General features: G+C 44.7%; 1 protein-coding gene across 5 annotated transcripts in view; it reads right to left on the bottom strand.

The window, feature by feature from the left end:
- Positions 1 to 21,558, bottom strand: part of TJP2 (tight junction protein 2) — a 105,514-nt gene that overhangs the window by 83,699 nt on the left and 257 nt on the right. For 3 of the 5 annotated variants that reach the window (XM_075931681.1, XM_006137846.4, XM_006137845.4), the window contains exons 2-3: positions 21,146 to 21,283; positions 905 to 1,025 (exon numbers count right to left, since the gene is read on the bottom strand). The gene's annotated coding sequence lies outside the window, so the exon portion shown is untranslated. Of the gene's footprint in view, positions 1 to 904; positions 1,026 to 21,145; positions 21,284 to 21,378; positions 21,536 to 21,558 lie in introns of those variants that run through there. The other 2 variants (XM_075931680.1, XM_006137850.4) reach the window with 2 other exon arrangements.

The raw sequence follows: 21,558 nt of genomic DNA, 5'->3' as shown, positions 1-21,558 counted from the left end.
CACACACACACACACACACACACACACACGCGCCAAATACTTACGTTTAATACAAATGAAACTAAACAAGTACAGTAGACTTCCGATAATCCGGCACCTTTGGGAGTGCTGGATTATCAAATATGCCTGAGTACCAGGAGATACCACAAGGGGGCATACTCCCAACCCAATCCTCATCCCTCCCACTTTATGCTTGGGTCCCTGAGCCGCCGGTACAGCTGCGCATCTCCCTCCAGGCGCTGGGGCACATGCACTGAGCAGCCGGCTTTTCAATGAGCAACCCAATCCCCCTTCCCTTCTTCAGAGCCAAACACCTACCCTCCCTGCTATCACCCAATCCCCCTTCTCCCCCAACCTTATGTCAGGGTCCCAAAGCAGCTGCCTGTGCTCAGCAGCTGGCTGCTAGCACATGCAGGCTGGATGCTGTGTGTGCTGGGGACCGTGAGCGCGCATACGGCTCACAGCGGCCCGGCTGTGAGCGTGGCTGACCTGAGCAGTTCCGGGTTCCAGTTGATGCTGGACAACTGGATGCCAGACTATTGGAGTTTTACTGTACTTACATATTTTAGGAGCAAAACATTAGCTAACTGATGAACTACTCCAACCTAGTGCATCATCATTTACTTGGCACTGACAAAACACTCTGTTTTGCAGACAAGATCTCTACTTCAAAGAGCCTATGTTATGAACTACTAAATTTTAGTGTATGCATGTATCTACTGGTCCTAAGTTATATAGGAATTCCAATAGAATTGCATCAGATCACTGCATGACCAGCTGAAGAACACAGCCTGATAAATATTTTGTCTAATGCTTTAAGATGCAATAATTAGTGATTTTACATTGATTTTACAGATTTCAGGCTGATAACAGATCCATAAGGTCAGGAAGAAATTAACTGTACCTGGTGAGGAATGTTGCTTTTTGACACACTCTGTCTATTTCCAGTCAAGTATTTTGGGCTTGAAGTACAGCTGTGCTCCCAGTTCCACTCACAAGGGGATGGCAGGGTAGTAGTCTGTTTCCTAAAAAATAAAATTGCATTTAAGTCAAGTATAATCACAATGAAGGTGTCAAGCTGACCTGCACTAGTTCAATGGCTGAGAGTTCTATACTTAGAGGTCACAAATCAGTTATCCAAGTGCAAACTCCTCAGGCTCTACAATTGCCTTAACATACAGTCACAGACATTCCCTGTGGGTACACTGACCTGCCTTGCTACCCAGGTGAGTCTACCTTTGTGACAGTCCCTTACACCAAGTATCACAGCACTATTCTGGTCACTTCAGCCCCAAAGAACCAGTCATTTACCCAATGTCAACTGCACTTTACCTCCCACACCGAAGACAACACTTTTAACCAAACCTATAATAAAGTATCTAAAGATTTATTATATAAGAAAAAGAAATGACAGTTACAAGGTTAAAGCAAGTGAACATATGTAACCACAAAGGAGTTTCCATATTCAGATTTCAAATAATTATGGATGCTTCAATAATAAGTAAGCTCTATGGGACCTTTAGGGCTAACTCTGTCTAATTTCTGGAGATCTTTTGACTACACCTCATAATCCTTACACTACACTCCCAGGATCCAAGAACAGAAGAACGGCCATACTGGGTCAGACCAAAGGTCTATCTAGCCCAGTATCCTGTCTGCCAACATTGGCCAATGTCAGGTGTTGCAGAGGGAATGGATAAAACAGATAATCATCAAGGGTATGTCTAGACTACATGCCTCTGCTGACAGAAGCATGTAAATTAGACATACCGACAGTTGTCAGTGAAGCGGGGATTTAAATATCCCCCGCTTCATTAGAATAAAAATGGCCGCCACGTTGTGCCATCTCAGCTATTTGTTGGCACAATTTGTTGGCACAAACCGGCAGTCAAGACAGGGATCGGTCGACGAGGAAAGCCTTTGCCGACCGAGCCTGTAAACCTCATTTCACAAGGCATAAGGGATCGGTCAGCAAAGGCTTTCCTCGTCGACCGATCCCAGTCTTGACTGCCGGTTTGTGCCGACAAACAGCTGAGATGGTACAACACGGTGGCCATTTTTATTCTAATGAAGCGGGGGATATTTAAATCCCCGCTTCATTGACGACTATGTCGGTATGTCTAATTTACATGCTTCCATCGGCAGAGGCACGTAGTCTAGACATACCCTAAGTGTCCCATCCTTTGTCACCCATTCCCAGCTCGTAACAAACAGACTAGGGACACCATTCCTGGCCATCCTGGATAATAGCTATTAATGGGCCTATCCAAGCCACATAAAAGATATAATTCCTTCTTATTACAGGATTTTATTCTTTCCCCCTTGTGTTCGGAGCTGCAGACTCAGCTGATGGAAGGAATTTTCTTGCATCATTCATCTTAAGGATGAATTGGGGGAAAAACAAGAGTAAATAACAGTATCTTGCCAAGCCCCAAGATACAATCGGATTTGCTCCAGTCTCACAGACAGAGACAAACACCTACAAGATCTTTATCAGGAATGCGTAAAACAGAGCCAGACAGGTACCCAGAAGTCAACTACTTCAAGATAAGCCCAACAAGGAAAACAGAACACCACTGGTTATCACTGACAGCCCTCACCATAAACCCCTCCAGCGCATCATTAACCATCTACAACCTATCCTGGAAAATGATCCCTCACACTCACAGGTCTTGAGAGACAGGCCAGTCCTCGCCTACAGACAGCCACCCAACCTGAAGAAAATCCTTTCCAGCAGCCACACATCACACCTCAGATACACTCACCCAGGAACCTACCCTTGCAACAAACTCTGCCCACATAACTAAACAAGTGATACCATCACAGGACTTAACCACATAAGCCACAATATCAGGAAACCATACAACTGCACATCCTCTAATGTGATATATGCCAGCAAGTGCCAGCAATGCCCCTCTGCCATGTATATTGGCCAAACTGGACAGTCTCTATGATAAAGGGACACAAATCAGACATCAGAAATGGTAACACACATAAATCACAGGGGAACATTTTAACCCGCCCGGTCACTCAATCATGGATTTAAAAGTAGCCATTCTTCTACAAAGGAATGTCACTAACCAATTATAGAGAGAGTCTGCAGAACTGGAATTCATCTACAGATTTGACACTGTTACCCTGGGCTTGAAAAAAAAAAAAAAAGACATCAACTGGTTGGCACATTTCAAAGCCAATTTCTTCTGTCTTTAATATCTGCATTTCCACATCGAAAGCTATGTATTGACACAACCAGCCCACTTAATTAGCCTCATTAACCCAGGTCCTACAATTGTCAGGTATTTCTTCTGCTGTTTATATATAGCTTGGCTTCTTTTATTTCCATTTGAAATTAATCTGATGAGGTGGGTTTTTAGCCATGAAAGCTCATGATATTTTGGTTAGTTTCTAAGGAGCCACAGGACCTAGGTTCCCTGTAAGCTGTGCAGCTGTTTAATGAGCTCTACCAAGAAGCTCATTGAGTGGCTGGGGGAGGGGCGTCTTCCTGAGCAGCAGCTTAAAAAAGGAGCTGCTTGCTTGAAATGGAAGAACTCAGAGAGCAGGTAGGGAGGAAAGATAAGGAGAGGGGGAGGAGAGATAAGGAGGGAATAAGTGGCTGGGGGGGGGGGGAGCTGTAGGGTAGGAGTGTTTGGGGAGATGAGGAGGGAGTAATGGCTGGAATTTAGGAAATCCCATCTGCACCAGGAGAGGAGGTGGAGGCAGAAACCTAGCACTCTCCTCAAGCCTGATGACGTGACTTGCCACGGCCATACAGGAAGCCTGTGGCAGAACTGAAAACACAACCCAGGTTCTCTAAGTCCTGTCTTACACCTTGACAATCAGGCCAGCCTTCCTTTCCAAAGCATCTTATTCAAGTGACATTCTAAATCTCTACAGAAAGATACGGTCCTAAAGGTGGATCCACCTGTGTAGGGAATCATCATTTATACATCCTTCTGCTTAGTAATCCACAGCCACCTCTGGTGAACAAGGATAGCAGCAAGAAACATGGTGAAATAATTACCAGAAGAAATTCTTCAATTACCACCTAAATAAGGGTTAGACATTCTAACACCGTGAGCATGGCTATGTCAAGACAGCATTTTTTTTTTTAAGTTAAATAGTCTATGGCAACAACAATCCTTCGGGCTTGTTTCTACTTTTTAAAACAAACACTTTTCAACCCCAAATTCAAGATGTGAAAACTGATTGATGGTTTGTGGTTCTCTCCCTTTCCTCCCCCGCTCTCACTCAAGAAAATTCCCAGAGCGTAGTTGTGGCATGATTATGTAGCTGCAGGACAGAAGGATGCTTCAACATGTCTTTTGAGCAGTGAAAGATACATGAATATTCATAATGTCAATTTTATTGTTACAGCTGTACACACAATACTGATTTCCCTGGAAGCATCGGGACAGTTATACGTTGGGCTAAAAACTAACACACCATCTTGGGCATGATTTGGGGTCCTTATAGAGAGGTCAACAGTTATTAATACTCAACTGACACATACATCTCATCATTGTTCTACAGTGACAAACATAAGTGGTAAAGAAAGTAACCTTGATGGTGCTTTGGATCTTTAAATAAAAAAAAAATTGTGATATAAAAATAGCATGAGTTTTTCTCCTTTCAAAATAAGCGTTATTCTTCCATTTTATTCTCAGAAACTCTCCATTTACCATGTGACAGTGCTGGAGCAGGCAGGTGAGACCACGACTGTGGCCATACCAGAGTTCCCAATGGGCAGGCAGGATCCCAGCTGCAGTCATGCCAATGGCACACCAGAGTTACCTGTGGGCGGGCAGACCTGGAGCGGTACCTGCTACATAATGGGACCACAGCCTTGACTGCCCTGTGCTAGACCATCAATGGTTAACTGGTTACATGATATAATTGTAATCATTGAATTGGTTAACTGTTTTGGGCAATAGTTACATCCCTAGAAGAGATTACCTTGACCTGAACCTTTGTCCCTGGAAAATGATATAGAAAGGGGGAATTACAAACATGGTTTGATTTGATTACCTACGTGGCTCGATCATCTCATTGTAGGTTTACTGATCAACCAGTTAATATTTCAAGTATTTACGCCCAGATATTTACCTGTAACTGGAGCAACCATGTGAAGACCTATGCAACTGAAAACAGAACAACCCACCTGACTCTTAATCTCACCCATGACTGCAGCACGAGTTATTTTTGAGCTTTCACTTGTAAAGGTACATTAAAACCTCATTAAGCTCACATTGGCTTGTAATTAAAAAGAGCAATGACCATGTTGTGAACTCACTTCTGTTATGCAAACATGCTCTTTAAATGTTAAATCCCTTAATATAGAACACTCATATCATCCTCAATATCTTAGGTGTTGGAAAGAAAAGCAAACAAATTTATTGATGGGACATTGTCATCAGTAATTTGATACTAGCTAAAATTTGAAAATAGAGACAAAGTTTCAAAGATGCAAAAATTATTAATTAGAAAATTAGGTTGTTTTTTTAAAAAACAAAAAACAAAACCTTTTACATCAACCAAGGTTGTGTAAAGCCAACTTTGTTGCACTGAACACCACCATACATTCAGACAACTGAGAAATGCAAAAAGAACATGCAAATTGCTTTCCAACATGGCTACACAGGCTATTTCAAGAAACTACACAATCTGTTTATCAGCAAGTAAGGAGTGGCTGCAAAACTCAAACAGAGTACCACATAGGTACAGCTACAAAAGAGAAGAAAAGTTAGAGTTTGTGCAGTGCTAATAATGGGGTTGAACTCTTTCTAAACAGAGTGAAATGTGCACTCAGAATTAGGAACTCTTCCAATAAGTAATTTGTATCTTAAATGAGTATTTTAAGACTTTGTCCAGTTAATGGATTCATAAGAATTTTCCCTTGTTGCAATATCACCCTTGCAGCTCCAATGTGGGGATCTCTAACAGAAAGGAGGTGTTGAAATCTGTGTTGAAATCTGTGCTGTCTAAACATGCTCCGAGTAGGGTTAGATGACATGATTGATGCACTGATACCTTGTCTACTTTAGTGCTCCCACCACTTATAGCTTCACTGGAGCAACAACTGTAGGAAATTAAAAAAATAAATAAATAAAACCTTGGTGTAGAGACAGCCAAAAGGGGCTATCCTGTCAAATCTGGTTTAGGTTTTGTATCAGCAAACTTGAAAAAAAAAAATATCTGAAGGCGCACAGGAATATTTCCATGAATTGGGTTTAACAGAAGCTGTTACTTAACTTGCTTTATACATTTGAAAAAAAGAAAAATATTCCTGTACAGTGTTTCTAACAAAAACACTGCAGCATCCTGATGTAGAAAAACATGAAAATAACTGACTAGAAACAGATTACAAAACTAAACTGAAACTATCTGGTCTATTTACATCTTTGAAATGGAGTAAAATGCAAAAAAAAAAAAAAAAATAGCAACAACCTAGAGCACTGAGACTTAATTGCTTTCAGCTTTAGACCTCTAACATACATAATTAGTAATACGGCATTTTTTTAAAAGATGTGTATTTAATCCATCAGTGCCACATGGACATATCCCATTTTTAATGGCATTTTTTTTCCATTGAAACAAAGGATTTTACTGCCCATTTAACAAAATAAATTAATTCCTGGAAACTGATTTATCTTAAATGTAAGAGACCTTTGAGATATTCAGTAGACAAAGCAATATTGAACCTCCCTAAAGAAATCAATGCTTTTATTTTCCATCTTCAGGAGCTGAGAGATTTCCAACAAAAAATGTACATGAAATATTTAAGGAGAAAATTAATCGAGGAATAATCAAGCTGCAAAATACCCTCTACAGTAGCGAACGAAATGGGTATGCTCCAACTTATCTACTCAGTTTTCAAACAGAAGTTTGCACAGAGTGTTAAATGTTACTTCCAAATTACCTGAAAATGGCCTTGCCAATCAAGACCAGCATACATATTTCCCCAAGAGAAACTACATTCTGCACTGGTTACTTCATAACACTATGTATTTTTTTAAAAGATTAGTGCTTTATGAAGGATTCCTCCTTACTGCAGATAACACAACTTCCTAGGTCTGGCTGTGTGCAGCTTTAAGGCAAAATGTTTGTCTTTCACAATTACTCATTGACTTGCTATTGACATACTCACCCCGGATGTTGCCAAAGGTTTGCATGTCTCCCCTCCGGAAGCAGTTCTCTCTTATTAACGGGGGTGATGCCAATCGCAGCTTCTAGAATTGTTATATATTTCTTATACCTCATTCTGCCTCTTTCAACAAACCACCAAGCTAAGTTACAATCCGTGTTCAGATGCAACATCTGAAGTCATCTCTCCTCAGCAATCCACGCTTCTGCCTTTTTAACCGTGCTGCACATTATAAGCTGGAGTAATAAAAATAACTTTTTGTGCACGGGAGAAGGAGGGAAGGAAGAGGGGCAGAGAAGAAACAAAAATAAACTGCCAGATTCCCTGAAACGTCACTGTTACATAATTCTAGCGATCTTTGAAGAAAGCACTAATGAAAACGATTCAGAGACAATCATGGTTCTAAGCCTGGTCTGATAATGTACACTCTTCAATTTACTAATCCTCAGCTAAATCTCTGAGGTTTATAATCTTCCAAGTACTAATAGAGTATTGGCGATTTCTCTCTCAAATCAACTCAAGGATAGTAAAGATGTGTTCCCAGAAGCTGATATTGTTTCAGATACTTCAGAATACAAACACCTACCCTGTTACACACTCACATGAAACCCCCAGTATAGGAGGACTCTATTCAGTTTATGTACGGTTTATTCAGCACAAAGTTGGAAGGCAAGGAAGAAATGTTCACTTAAGTGCTTAATTCTGCACAAGTAACCAAGCTTGAGACTTTATTATAATGCCTACTTCTATAGCCACTGCACAGTACAAATCTCACTTCACACAACTATGGAAACTGTTTTTCATGTGTTGAAATTATTCCAACCCAGGCAAATTACTGCAGATAGCAAAACTTTTAGGTATGTTAGAAGGGTGGAGAGAGAAGGGAGGAGTGGGTGTGATGGCACATTTCATGTTAGATCAGGTGTAGTGCCAAAGCCTAAAGGTAAAATTATCCAAAAGAAATAGGAGAATCACATTTGATTCCAAAAGACTTTTTAAGGCTCTAACAAGCAGCCTACTCTCTTTGGAATCACACACAGATACACTGTAGCATAAGAGTGAGACTGATTAGCTTTTTATTTTTACAAGGGGATAGAAGGAAGAGAAGTATTTGCCCTGAATTCCTGGGCCAAAATCTTCCTTCCTCTCACTGCTATTCAGTGTGCTATGCCTAAGAATACGCTTTTGTCCTTAAGTCTCAGAGGGGTAGCTGTGTTAGTCTGTAACTTCAAATAAACATTGCATAATCCTGTAGCACCTTAGAGACTAACATTCCTCAGATGAGCTGAGAGGAGAAAAAAGGGGGAACCGCACAATTTATTATACAAGGGGGGGGGGGGGAGTACCTGTCAGCTGTAGTGCCAGTGCTAATAAGGCTAATTGAGTAAGATTCTTCCAATTCAGTAGTGTAGGCTTTACATAGCCTGAAAGATGCTTTGGGATATTTTGGGACAGAAAGCATTCTCTTACAATAAATAATAAGATGTATGAATGTAAGGCCACTCCTACCTTCAATCTTTAATAAATCCTTGAACAATCACTGCAATGTCTTTACTACTAGTAATGTCCAGCATTACTGGCATGTCTACAGAGCAGGGTTACATGCATTACAAGCGTATGCTTTAGAAATCACACCAGCTAGTCCATGAAAACCCACGAATGTGTGTTGAGAGAGTGCTTGAGAAATCACACCTCCATAATGCACATTACGCCACTGTGGAAACATGTCATGCTATTTTGACTTTATCAAGTTGCCTTACTTATAGCACCACAAGATACACAAAGAAACTGAATACTGAAGACAAGTTTTAAGGTAGCACACAGTCTCAGGTGCATTATTAAATAGCAATTAATTGGCTCAGTTGTACACAAACAAGACAAAATTCAACACCCATGGGTCAGCAAGAAGCTGCTAAAGATAAGAGGCAGGTGGAAGCATTAGCATGGTTTTTTCTTAACTAGTTATAAATGCATAACCATAGTGTAATCATATCTGAACACATTCTCATGTGGAGGATATGCAATGTGAAAATACGTATAATCATAGTCAAGTTTCTTGTAACATTAACATAGTAACATGGAAATGAAATCCACATTGCAACAATATATTTTCTGCAAAAAGATCCTTTGTGGCTATTTCTCATTTTAAAAATCAAAATCTTCAAAAAATTTAAGTCTCTAGACGGGTATATTTGTCTAGAATAAAACCTGTTCTGTGGCAATTGAATTACATGTCCAATAGCCAAAAAAGCACTTGACTACAACTTTAAACATCTGTATTAAAAATGTTAAAGAAGCTTAAGAAAGTAAAATATTCACAGAGGCCGGGAAGAACAGCTAATGCCATGCTGTTTGCATGCATCCTGGACTGCTAATAGCTTTGGGGCTCTCATACTTTGGGCTGGATTGAGCTAGGACAAAATCAGAAAGCAAAACTGACTAGAAACTGACAAGACTATTTTCACTGTGCCACCTAATAACTGAAATACAAGTACAGTAAACTTCTGATAATCCGGCACGTTTAAGACCCAGGGGGTGCCAGATTATCAGATATGCCGGACTATCAGAAGGGGGGGCTATGAGGGGTCTGGAGTGGGGTGGGAGGGGATGCCACCCCAGACCCCTCATAGCCCCCCCTTACAATAGTCCGGCTCTGCCCCAGGCGTCCCTGATTCAGCTGCTGCTGGGCAGTTTCAGCAGCAGTTGAATCAGGGATGCCTGCAATAGAGCAGCTGGGGTGCTGCCGGGTTGGTCCCGCAGCGCCAAGGGGAGGTGCTACGGCACCAACCCAGCAGCACTCCAGCTGCTCTTGGGGACTCCTGGGACAGAGCAGCTGGGGTACTGCCCGGTTGGTCCCGTAGCGCTGCCCCTCGGAGCTGCGGGACCAACCCGGCAGCACCCCAGCTGCTCTTGGGGATGCCTAGGGCAGAGCAGCTGGAGTGCTGCCGGGTTGGTTCCGCAGCGCCAAAGGACGGCGCTGTGGGACCAACCCAGTAGGACCCCAGCTGCTCTGCCCCAGGGGTCCGCGATTCAGCCGCTGCTGAAACAGATCAGCGGCTGATTCCAGGAAGCCCGGGGCAGAGCTGCTCTGCCTGGGGCTTCCTGGAATCAGCTGCTGATCTATTTCAGCAGCGGCTGACTTTGGGACCCCTGGGGCAGAGCAGCTAGGGTCCTGCCGGGTTGGTCCCACAGCGCCGTCCTTTGGCGCTGCGTGACCAACCCGGCAGCACTCCAGCTGCTTTGCCCCAAGGGTCCCCAAGAGCAGCTGGGGTGCTGCCGGGTTGGTCCTGCAGCCCCGAGGGGCAGCACTACGGGACCAACCTGGCAGCACCCCAGCTGCTCTGCTCCCGGCTTCCCCAATTCAGCTGCTGGTCAGTTTCAGCAGCAGCTGAATGGGGGAAGCCTGTCCGGCTGCCCCAGCACTTCCGGGTTCCTGATGGTGCTGGACCATCAGGAGTCCCAGAGCATTGGATGCCGAACTAATGGAGTTTTACTGTAGTAAACAGCATAAATGGTGAAACGTAAACAAAACATTTGTATAGCAGCAGTTCTCAAACTGTGGGTTGCGACTCCATTTTCGTGAGGTCACCAGGGTTGACAGACAAACTGGGTGATGGGGCTCAGGTTACAGGCCCTCTGCCTAGGGCTTTAGTCCTTGGGTTTCAGTGTCCTGCCCAGGGAAGCAGGGTTAGGGATGGCTCAGGCTTCAGTTCCCTGATATTGCGTAGTAATTTTTGTTGCCAGAAGGGGATCACAGTGCAATGAATTTTGAGAACTCTGGACTATACTAATATTAAAATGTACTTAAGTGAGATAATGGATTTTAAAGTACTATATGGGGTGAAATCTTGGCCCCGTTTCATGTCAATGAGCATTTTGACATTGACACCTGGACTTCATTCATTAATTATACAGGCAGTCCCCGGGTTACGTACAAGATAGGGACTGTAGGTTTGTTCTTAAGTTGAATCTGTATTTAAGTCAGAACTGGCGTCCAGATTCAGCCGCTGCTGAAACTGACCGCCAGTTCTGACTTACATACAGATTCAACTTAAGAACCCCAAGCTTCCCCAAGTCAGCTGCTGCTGAAACTGATCAGCGCTGATTCCAGGAAGCCTGGGGCAGAGCAACTCTGCCTCGGGCTTCCTGTAGTCAGCGCTGGTCAGTTTCAGCAGCGGCTGACTTGGGGATGCCTGGAGCAGAGCAGCTGGGGTGCTGCTGGGTTGCTCCAGTAGCACCGCTCCTCGGCGCTACTGGACCAACCCAGCAGCACCCCAGCTGCTCTGCCCCAGGCGTCCTGATTCAGCCATTGCTGAAACTGACCAGCAGCGGCTGAATCAGGACACCTGGGGCAGAGCAGCTGGGGTGCTGCAGGGTTGGTCCAGTAGTGCCCAGAGCGGGTGCTGCAGGACCAATCCGCAGCGCCCCAGCTGCTCTGCTCCAGGGTCCAAAACAAAAGCCTGGTCTGCTGGGGGGGGGCACACTATCCGCCCCCCCCCCCCAGCAGACCAGGGACACGGGGAGCAGAGCAGCAGCGGCAGCGGGGTGCCGCGCCTCTGAGGCTTTGCTCTGGCAAAGTCTCAGAGGCGCGGGACCCCCCCCCCCCGCGGCTGCGGCTTCAGTCCCGGTGCCTGTGGTCTGCTGGGGACCGTCCCCAGCAGACCACAGGCACCTGGTCTCAAGCGGCAGCAGCGGCGGTTCCCGCGCTCCTGAGGCTTTGCTCTGGCAAAGCCTCAGAAGCGCGGGAACCCGCCCGGTGCCCCTGGTCTGCTGCAGACGGTCTCCAGCAGACCAGGGGCACCGGAGCAGCTTACGAACGGGGCTGTCTCGCCCCGGAGCTCGCAGGTAGCAATCCGCTACCTCGACCTCCGGGGCGAGAGAGCCCCGTTCGTAAGTCGGATCCGCGTAAGTCGGGGACTGCCTGTACAGTATCTTTTTACGTAAGGAATGCTCTGAGTGACAAATATTTCATGACAAATACTTCCCAACAAGCAATCTTCAGAAACCAACCTCCTAAGAAAAGTGTATACAAATACTGAAATCATCTCAGTCCAGAAGAGTTAGCCTTCAGCTTGCTGGTTTATTATCAGCTCCAGCCTTAGTGCCACTGGCACAAAATAGCCCGATAGTGGAGATATTTGGCCATCAGTTTTCTTTCACATACAAGGGGAAATCTTGGGGTTAAATCTCCACCGAACTCCTTTGCCATCTCTTCTTCTGGCTACCAGGGTAGGTACATGGCCAGGATCCTCAGTCTGGCTAAATCAGAGCACCTCAAGAGACATTTGCAGCTTGCATAAGTTAACTAAAGGCTGAAGGACAGGCCTGATACAGAGCCACCTCTGAATCAAGGTTGTGCAATGGTCCCAAGTTACTCCAACTCCTTCTTACCCAGAACTAAGCATCTGGTCCAACAAACAAACAAACAAACACTCATTTCAAATAAATAAGAGACTCGGATGTTACCAAGTATTCTTCAGCTATAGGCAAAAACAGCAAGGGACACAAGCATCTGAAACAACTATTGGTTGGACCTCCCTGGTCTGACACCCTCAGAATCTGACCGGTCCCTGATGAGGGATTTTGCCAGACCGGGGGAGGTCATTTCTGGTCCCCCCGGCACCAACTCTCCCAGCTCTGGTTTGGCCGTCGGGCAACTTGCTCCCACCACTGGCCCCACTGCCCTGCCAGCCCCATTGAGTAGCTCTGCTGCCAGCAGCTCCCTGCCCTGCTAGCCTGCAGGGCTCCCAGCCACCAGCTTTCCACCAGGACTCTCTTGATGTTTCTGGACAAGAGTATCCCAGTGTAGAGAGGTTCAACCTGTAAATACATTCCTGGTTTGCTCTGCAGAGAACTTGCCCCTCTATAACAGTTGGAGATACAACCACATTCAGTGTTTCCTGATTAAAAGTATTATGCACTCAACTCTTGGAAGGGTTTTTTGTTTTTAAACTTTTAGGATAAAAATATTGAGATAGAATGGAAATAAGAAAGTACGAGTGTTACAACTGGAAAAACATGTTGCAGCCCCTTTGAAAAGAACAAGCACAGCCTAAGAATTAAACCGTTACGATACAAGCTCTATGGCAGTTTGAGGAACACCGGATTATAGCCTGCATTGTTTCAAATGGTGTTAGGACAGTGGTCCCCAACACGGTGCCCGTGGGCGCCATGGCGCCCGTGGGGGCATTTGTGTGCACCCGCCAAGTGCTCGGGGCTGTCCTGGCCCCAGACACATGGCGCATGCGCTGTGCCGGAGCTGGCCTCAGGCGTATGGCGCACGGTGAGCGCCGGCCCCGGGAGCGCGGCAAAGTGGCCATCCACGCTCCGGACACGCAGCGCATGGGGAGCGCCGGCCCCGGGTGCGCAGCGAAGTGGCCGTCCGTGCTCCGGGTGTGCGGCGCATGGGAGCGCCAGCCCCTGGTGCGCGGCTGTGTGGGGCGCTGGCCCCAGGCACATGGCTCATGGGGGTGTGGCATATGCACGGCCCCAACCCCTGATGCACGAGTGTCCCTGCCCTCTCGTGCCCGGCAGGCGAACAGCCACGCCCCCTGGCACCCAGCGACGTCAACTGGTTGGGGACCACTGTGTTAGGAGGTAGCAAAAAGGGCAAATACCCAGAGCCCCACATCTGCAGCTCAGCTGCTCAGGCCTGAGCTTCAGTCCCTCCAGTAGGGAAGTGAGGCTCATGGGTTTCAACCCCCATTGGGGCTCCGCTGTTTCAGCCCAGGGCCCCAGTATGTCTATTGCCAGTTCCGCTTGGTTGACCCTCGGAGTAAGAAACGCTGCTGTAGAGGCCATGGCCTTTGCTCTGCCCCATATCCTTTGGAGCGCTTCATAGTCCGCACAGCATTCTGGCTTACCCTGTGCAGATGCTAGGCCTGATCTAGTCCAGTGATGGGCAACCTAGGCTAGTGACTGGGCCACATGAGCAGCCCCCCTTCATCTCAGAGGACCACAAGATTGTCATAAGCACGATGGTCTCCCAGCATAGATCAGTTTTGCAAACTGCACTTGCATTCCTAGAATTTGCCGTGTGAGATTGAATTAGGGATGTGAGCTCTATAAGAGGCAGCAAGGGGGGGGCAGGCAGGTCTGCGGAAGCCAGCACACGTGGAGTCGCTTAAAAGGTGGTTCCCCACACTTATCAGCTCCTGCCTGCTCCTCTCACCCTCTGCGCTGCTGCCTCTCTATCAGAGGTGGGGGAAAAGGGGGTCAGGCAGAGCCGGTGCTCGTGCAGAGCCAGCTTAAAATGTTAACAGATTGAAAAGGGGTCTATATGCTCGAAATGGTTGGGAACCACTGGACTGGGCTCAACCATATGAAACATCAGTTCTAGAAAATATGCTACATTCCTCACACTACAAGTCAAGCCCACTTAATATAAATAATAACAACAACAATTTGACCCTGTCTTCACGAACCATTGTCATGGCCTAAACATTTTTGAAGCAGTTGAACTGGATGGCAGAGGGATAACTAACAGATACTCAGTATTAGCCACAGGTTATTTTCCCCACTGCAGAAAGTGTCTTGGATAAAAGACAACATTTATTTTCTCACACCCTCAAAATTAGCAGACGCTAATCATGGAAGTAACAATGAAACAGGCCATCCAGCCCACCTGCACACTTGTTTCGGTATTAAGACCAACAATTATTTAAAAGAAAGTTAGAAATTATTGTTAATTGTTTGGTTTTATAATAGTTACAAATCAACACAGATGATCTCCAGCAAAGACATATCTAGTGCTGAACATATTTAGCTAGATCTGTTGAAATAATGTCGGGGGGGGGGGAAGGAGAGGATATATTGAAAACCAGGGAAGGCGCTGAAACAGAAGAGAAGGGCCAGAAAACTTCTTTGAATCACTTCATTTACTAGAAATGTTTTTGACCCCTTAGAGAACATCTCTACCCTGAACAGTCCATATGGTCCCAGACATCGTCAGAAGCAGCTTACACAAAATCGCACTAAGAAGGCTAGATGCACCATGGTGCAGCAAGTCAAATCTGCTGGCTATTAAGCAAAGATAGCTGATGAAACAGATGCTAGAAGGAAAAGAGAGAAAACAGCCACTGTTTGTGCATAGCATCACTGCTAATGGCTACATGGGAGGGAGATTTCTTGGTTGGTTTCTCAAGGAGCAACAAGTACCTTTCTTTCAAGATCGCTACAGGAAACAAAGTATACATTGTGTAGCATGAGCACATGGAACCTTTGTTAGAGAAATGCATATATTACAGGAGTTTAGACTCAAGTTTTTATGACAACATGGTCAAAGTACTTTGTGGAATTTGTTTGTTTAGTTTGGTGGGCAAAGAATATAGATGAATGACTCATATTAGGAGAAGCGTGAGTAAGCATATATGAATTAGTATGGGAAAAATTCCAAACCAGCCCTGAAAATCTTCACGCCTCTGTAGATGAAAACTATTCTTGTGTTAAAAGCCCAGCTAGAAACATTATTTTTCTTTTCTTTTTTTTCCTAAATAGCTCCGATTAAGAAATATGAGGAACTATGGCTCCCATGACCAGGCTGCACCTTCTTGCCATAGTTAACCTAAATCTCATTTTGCCTAACAGCAAAATATGCAGCGATACCATGCAGAGTTGTAAAGGATCCCTACAGGATCTCAGTTCATAGTAAGGGTGCTTACCTACAAGACAGCCAGAATCATGTCAGGGCCTCTCCAGGCCTCCTACCCAGTTATAATACAGTTCTGTTTTAGAATGTTGTCAGAACAAACCATGTTTAGATTTGAACAGAACCCTCCAAAGCTATCTGGAAAGGTCCCGAGGAACCACGTGGTTTGGATTCTTAGACATTTATCTGAACCATCTATACTGACGCCCATCCAAAAACAAGTGTTAGATACATTTATTTCTTTAAGTAAATAGCAAAAGATGTGTGGAATGGCTATCACTGATATTTAAAATTGGGCGAGGATTGAAGAGGCCCAAGGTCAAAACTCATCTTCCGTCCTGGGATGCATTCAACACTAAACACTGGTTGCTGTTGCTTTAGTCATGTACAGATTAAATACAAATAATTTAAGTATAAGATACAAGCTCTCCAGGCCTTAATAAGAAGGCAGCACACAGTCCAAGGCCTATTAATACTCTTAAGGACACAGCTACATTTCAAAAAAAAGTTTGTATCCACATCCAATCTGCAAGTGTGGCCTTCATATATAAAGATAATATTTGCAGAACTTCATATATAAAGAGGATATTTACAGAGCAGAATAAAATTTGGACCGGCCTCTATCCACGATTGGATCCATGGTCTGTGGACATAGATAACTGCACATATAAAGCAGATATCTGAGCTACGTATGGCTTTAATAATTGTGAATGAAGTTGCAAGGTAGATTTGGGTAGTAACAAGCTCTAAAGACAGAGGGTTAACAAGGAGTTAGAGAGTTGGCTGGATTCAAGGGAGCTAGCTACCTTGGAGCTCTTCTTTTTGAAGAAGAAAGTATACTAGGTTAGTTCAGGATGAGGGAGTGGCACTTCTGTTTCGGGAAGTGCAGGGTTTAAAAAAACAAAAACAAAACCACACCTCTGAACTTGGTGGCTTTTTTGAAGATTCCCAAACAATTTTTAATAGTTGTCCATCACTAGTAGTGCATCTAAGGATTTGTTAATATTAAGAAAACATGCACAGATGTTCCCACAATGATGTAATTACATCAATGTGAACCTAATATAGCTGCAGTGTAGATTAGCTTAATAGTTACACTGATACTCGCTAGTTCTGTTAATGCAGAGAAGGCCTAATTCATACCACTCCATGTTAAAATATGCCCTTGAATGCCTGTTCTTGGGAGCATTTGTTTAACTTCCAGCTTGGTTGGACAGTCTTGGAAAAGCCATCAAAGGCTCACTGAAATCCCGTTCATATAGGGATTAGGACTTACAGACTTTATGCAATAATATTAATGTGTCAGGGAATATATACATTCCAAGCCCAATACACTGTGGATGTTTTTCCATAACCACACCTTTAAAAAAAAATTGTAATGACTGGCAGTACTTAGATTGTTAAAAAAGGATTAGTTGGATGTAGATAGAGGCTCCTAAAAACTTTACGGATGTGTCTACATTGGCAAGATTTTGCACAAAACGGCCACTTTTGCCTATCTACACTGGCTGCAAGTTCTTGCGCAAGAATACTGACGTTCTAATGTTAAGAAATCAGTGCTTCTTGTGCAAGAACTATGATGCTCCTGCTCAGGAATAAGCCCTCTTGCGCAACTGTTCTTGCACAGGAGGCCAGTGTAGACAGGCAACATTAATTTCTTGCACAAGAAAGCCCGATGGCTAAAATGGCCATCGGAGCTTTCTTGCGTGCAAGAGAGCGTCTACACTGGCACAGATGACTTTGTGCAAAAGCACATACCAGTGTAGACGCTCTCTTGCGCAAATACTTTAATGCAAAAACTCTTGCGTTAAAAGTATTTGCGCAAAATCTTGCCAATGTAGACGTAGCTTACTGGTTCTGCTGCTTAGAATGGAAATGCTTAGTTGTTTTGCTCCTTAAGTGATTAAAAAAGAATTTAAAATACTGCATTAGAAATCACCTCACTTCTATTCATTCCAGGAAAAAAAACAAAACAAAACAAAAAAAACCACACACAAGACAAGTTCACTCAAATGATTAAAAAAAACCCCACATTTTTAACAAAATACTGTTTTATAGGAAAGGTTCAAGTGACTCCCTCTGCCCTAGAAAATAATCTCTTTCTATATTCGGACAGAAATATTTATGTCATGTGCTTTTTGAGCTGTCGGAAAGTTAATGAAAGCTATTGATTGCAAACATTTTGCTATTTTGTATTTAAAATAAACTTATTTTAGTTCAATAAATCTGAATATTAGCCAATTTCTTATAATTCAGGATGGCTAGCATCCAATTCCTTTTTCTGGTACTGTTAACATTAGCAGCTATGTGATCTTTTAGATCACAAAGAAATATATCTCCTGCTTGTCCTTATGAGACATGAATGGGAAGATTAAGCAATCAAAGATATGGGAGACTCAATTACCGTGATGGCTTATTTTAAAGCTTCAGTGACGAGGCTTTGTAGAGAGCATTTTGTACACTGTATTATGGTCAGTTTTCATCCATACTAGAGTCTCAAAATATATAAAACAAATGCATCATCTAATTTTGCCCTTGAACACACAGTCTATTTAACAGTTCTTAAATGATCAGGGCCGTGCAGTGTCAAACAATCAGAATATGGCCCATTGTGTTGAATATACTGTACAGTGATATCTTGTTATGATGGGAAAAGCACTAGAAGAGCAATGCATGGTTATTATTTTTGTGTCATGCCCAACACTGAATAACCGTGAGCACTAATAAGCAACAAATCAATGCCGATTAGAAATGGCTTTTGAACATTTATTTTTGATCTACAGCTGAATGACTAACATAAGTTACACAGAGCTGTTCTTCAGGTCACTTTGTCTACTCTACCAAGTTATGTAACTACCTTACATCATCCTGTCTCTATAAGCGCCTACACTAAAATGTAGCTCCCACCTACCTGACTCACCCATTCCACTGATAAGGCTTGATCTATACACTACTACAGAGCTTGCTAACTGTCTGGGCTAGGGCACTCCTCCTGCCCCACCCCCCAATCACTCCCAGGCTGATAGCCCCAGCTGAGAGGGTGTTGCAAGGTTAAGTTTCACAACAGGGAGTCTCACAGCAGGAACTATGAATGATAATTAGGAATTATCACCCCTAATATCATTACCTCATAGACACTAACCTCCCCCCCACATCCCCTCTCCGTTCTAAAATCTGATTTGTCAATTTTATTTGTTCACTTTTTTTTTTGACTGTATCACTTTGGTATATATGGTCATGTCAATTTTCTTCCACAAATTGATCTGAGGAAGTGGGTCTGGCCCACGAAAGCTCATCATCTAATAAACCATCTTGTTAGTATTTAAAGTGCTGCATAGTCCTGTCTTTTGTTTCACCGGTGAAACTGACATTCTTGTCATTTTCATAGATGCTATTATTTCACCTTCTGTCTCCAGCTGTTGGTTAGAATGGGTTGTTCTGCTTTAAAAAAAAAAAAAAAAACTGTATTTTTACAGTCATCCCCAGAACTGGGAGAATCCATCTGTGAGCCCCACATGGGGCTGAGAGGACCCTAGCTGTGAGCCAGCACCTGCCTGACAGTTGGGAGGGGGGACAGGTGTGAGTCCCATTTGTGGAAGTGCTGCTGCTAAGAATGTGTGCCACTGACAAAAGGGGCAAGTGTGAACAAGAACCACTACTTGTAATTACTATGTTGGCTGTATGCTGAATTAACTTAAATTACAATTTGTAGTGTAGAGAAGCCCTTAAATACCCCATCTTCATGAGAGGCACAGAACTTAAGTTTATATAATTAGGTCAATGAAGTGTCAATGTAGACACTGTGTAGCTTACATCAACTTTTGCTTTCTTTCAGACACTATCCCACAATGTCCTTACACTGGCAATTATTGTTGGTGCAAACATGCCCAGTGAGAATGTGGACCACCAATGCAAAGAGCTGAGCATGGTTATGTAAAAAAAGCTATTCAGTTACTGCATAACACAGTCAACATAATTTAGGTTGACAATTTTGATGTGTAGCCTTGTCCTGAACTCAAGAGTTTGTCTCTCTCAACAGAAGTTGGTTCCATAAAAGCCACCTTGTCTCTCTAACCCTAAGTGATCATTATTAAAATTAAATTTCATTGTATTAGTGCTGTGCCTTGTACATTCTAGTTAACTTCTATGAGGTCCTTGTCACATCAAACCAGACTTGTGGTGGCTTTGTAGTGGGACAAAACCTTGGGGTTTAGCGGTTTCAAAAGCTATGTTAGCCCTCATTTCCTGTGTCAATTCCTATGCTGTTTACACAATCTCAGATTTTAAATCTTCTCAAACTTCAGCTGTTTAATTTGGACTACTGTTATTAGTAATTGGTACTGTGTAATATCTGGTTTGTGTTTTAAAGTTAGCATATAGTTTAACCTAGTAAGAAAGAGGAGGAGTTAATAGGTCTGACTGAAGAAACAAAACAGCTGTAAAGGTATTTCTGAACCCCTGAATTGCCAAATCTTGTTTTAAAATACTTTGATATCCTGAAATGTCCCCTCATCCAGAAGTATGGCTGGCATTCAGTGAGGACGTGCCAACATAAAGATCTTGGAAATTTTCTGTATTGCAAAGACACTCTGAGTCACTATTCTGGTGTACGTTTTCTCTCCCTCGCTCCCACCCACACTCCAAGAAAGAAAAACTAAAGAAAGCCTGATTCCTCAGTGACAGCTCTTCTACCCACCTACTATCATGGACTCCCTCAAAGTACTTAACGTGGGAATTGAAACAGAGGCCCATAATCCTGTTACAGAAAAGATCATCTGTAAATGAGATTCTGGGTATTCCCGCTCCCTAGAGGAGAGGCTGGTAGTGTGAAGCAGGAACAAGAGTCCCTCCCTCCCTCAGGGGCTGGCAGCCTGCTGAGGCTTGCCTCCGAGCGAACATGAAGCCAAACAACCCGAGAACAATGTGCAGCCAGCCACGCACACCCAATTCAGGCTTCTTTCAGCCAAGGCACGCACAGGCGCAAAAGGGCGAGGAGAAAGCAGGAGAGGGAAGGGGCGGAGGGTGAGCCGCAGCTTGCCGATCCGGAGCAGAGATTTACCCAAAGTTTATTTCCAATACAGAGCCAGCTGGGAAGCCGGGCTGCGGAGCGGAACTTCCCTGATGGCTGGGGAAGGGGGTTTTTGTTCAGCTCCACTGCACGGGGCAATACACCCGAGCCAGGGGACAATTCCTTCCCCGCACCAGCTAAGCTGGAAGAGTCCCCGCCAAGCGCCTGGCCTGCACGTGGCGAAGTGGGGCTCGCCCCCCACCACCCCGCGACATTCCAAATCAGCTGGGCTGGTTCGGAAGCAGCAGTTCCGCAGAGAAGGGGGAGCCGCGAGGCTGCGCCGACATACCTGGAGCGGGGCTGGCAAGGCGTCCGGCGGCAGCAGCCCGCGCCGTGTGGAGCTGAGCGCCCCCCTGGCTGGTGGAGGGAGCAGCCCGGGACGCCTGGGGGACAGGAGATGCGGGGTCTCTTTGAGTCAGGCTATTTCCTGTGGGAGGCAAATGGAGAGGGGGGGACCTGATCAGACCTCCAGCAAGGCAGGTGAGCGGGGTCGGAGCGGGCCGAGCCCTTCGGAGCACCTGCCTCTCCGCTCCCCGGCCCAGCCCTCGCTTGTTCCCCAGCGGGCGGGGAGGGAGGTGGAGCTGGGAGCTGCCATGCACGGAAGCGCTGCCTGAGGTCCTGGTTCCGCGCTAAACTCTGTCCACACGCTGGGGGGCCAGCTGGTTCTACATCCCCCCCGCCCGCGCACACCCACAGCCGCCT

Source organism: Pelodiscus sinensis, chromosome 6 (genome assembly GCF_049634645.1).
Source record: "Pelodiscus sinensis isolate JC-2024 chromosome 6, ASM4963464v1, whole genome shotgun sequence".
In the NCBI taxonomy this organism is placed as follows: domain Eukaryota; kingdom Metazoa; phylum Chordata; order Testudines; family Trionychidae; genus Pelodiscus; species Pelodiscus sinensis.
Note: the sequence above shows the minus strand (reverse complement) of the source record. Positions and strands in the feature narration are given on the sequence as shown.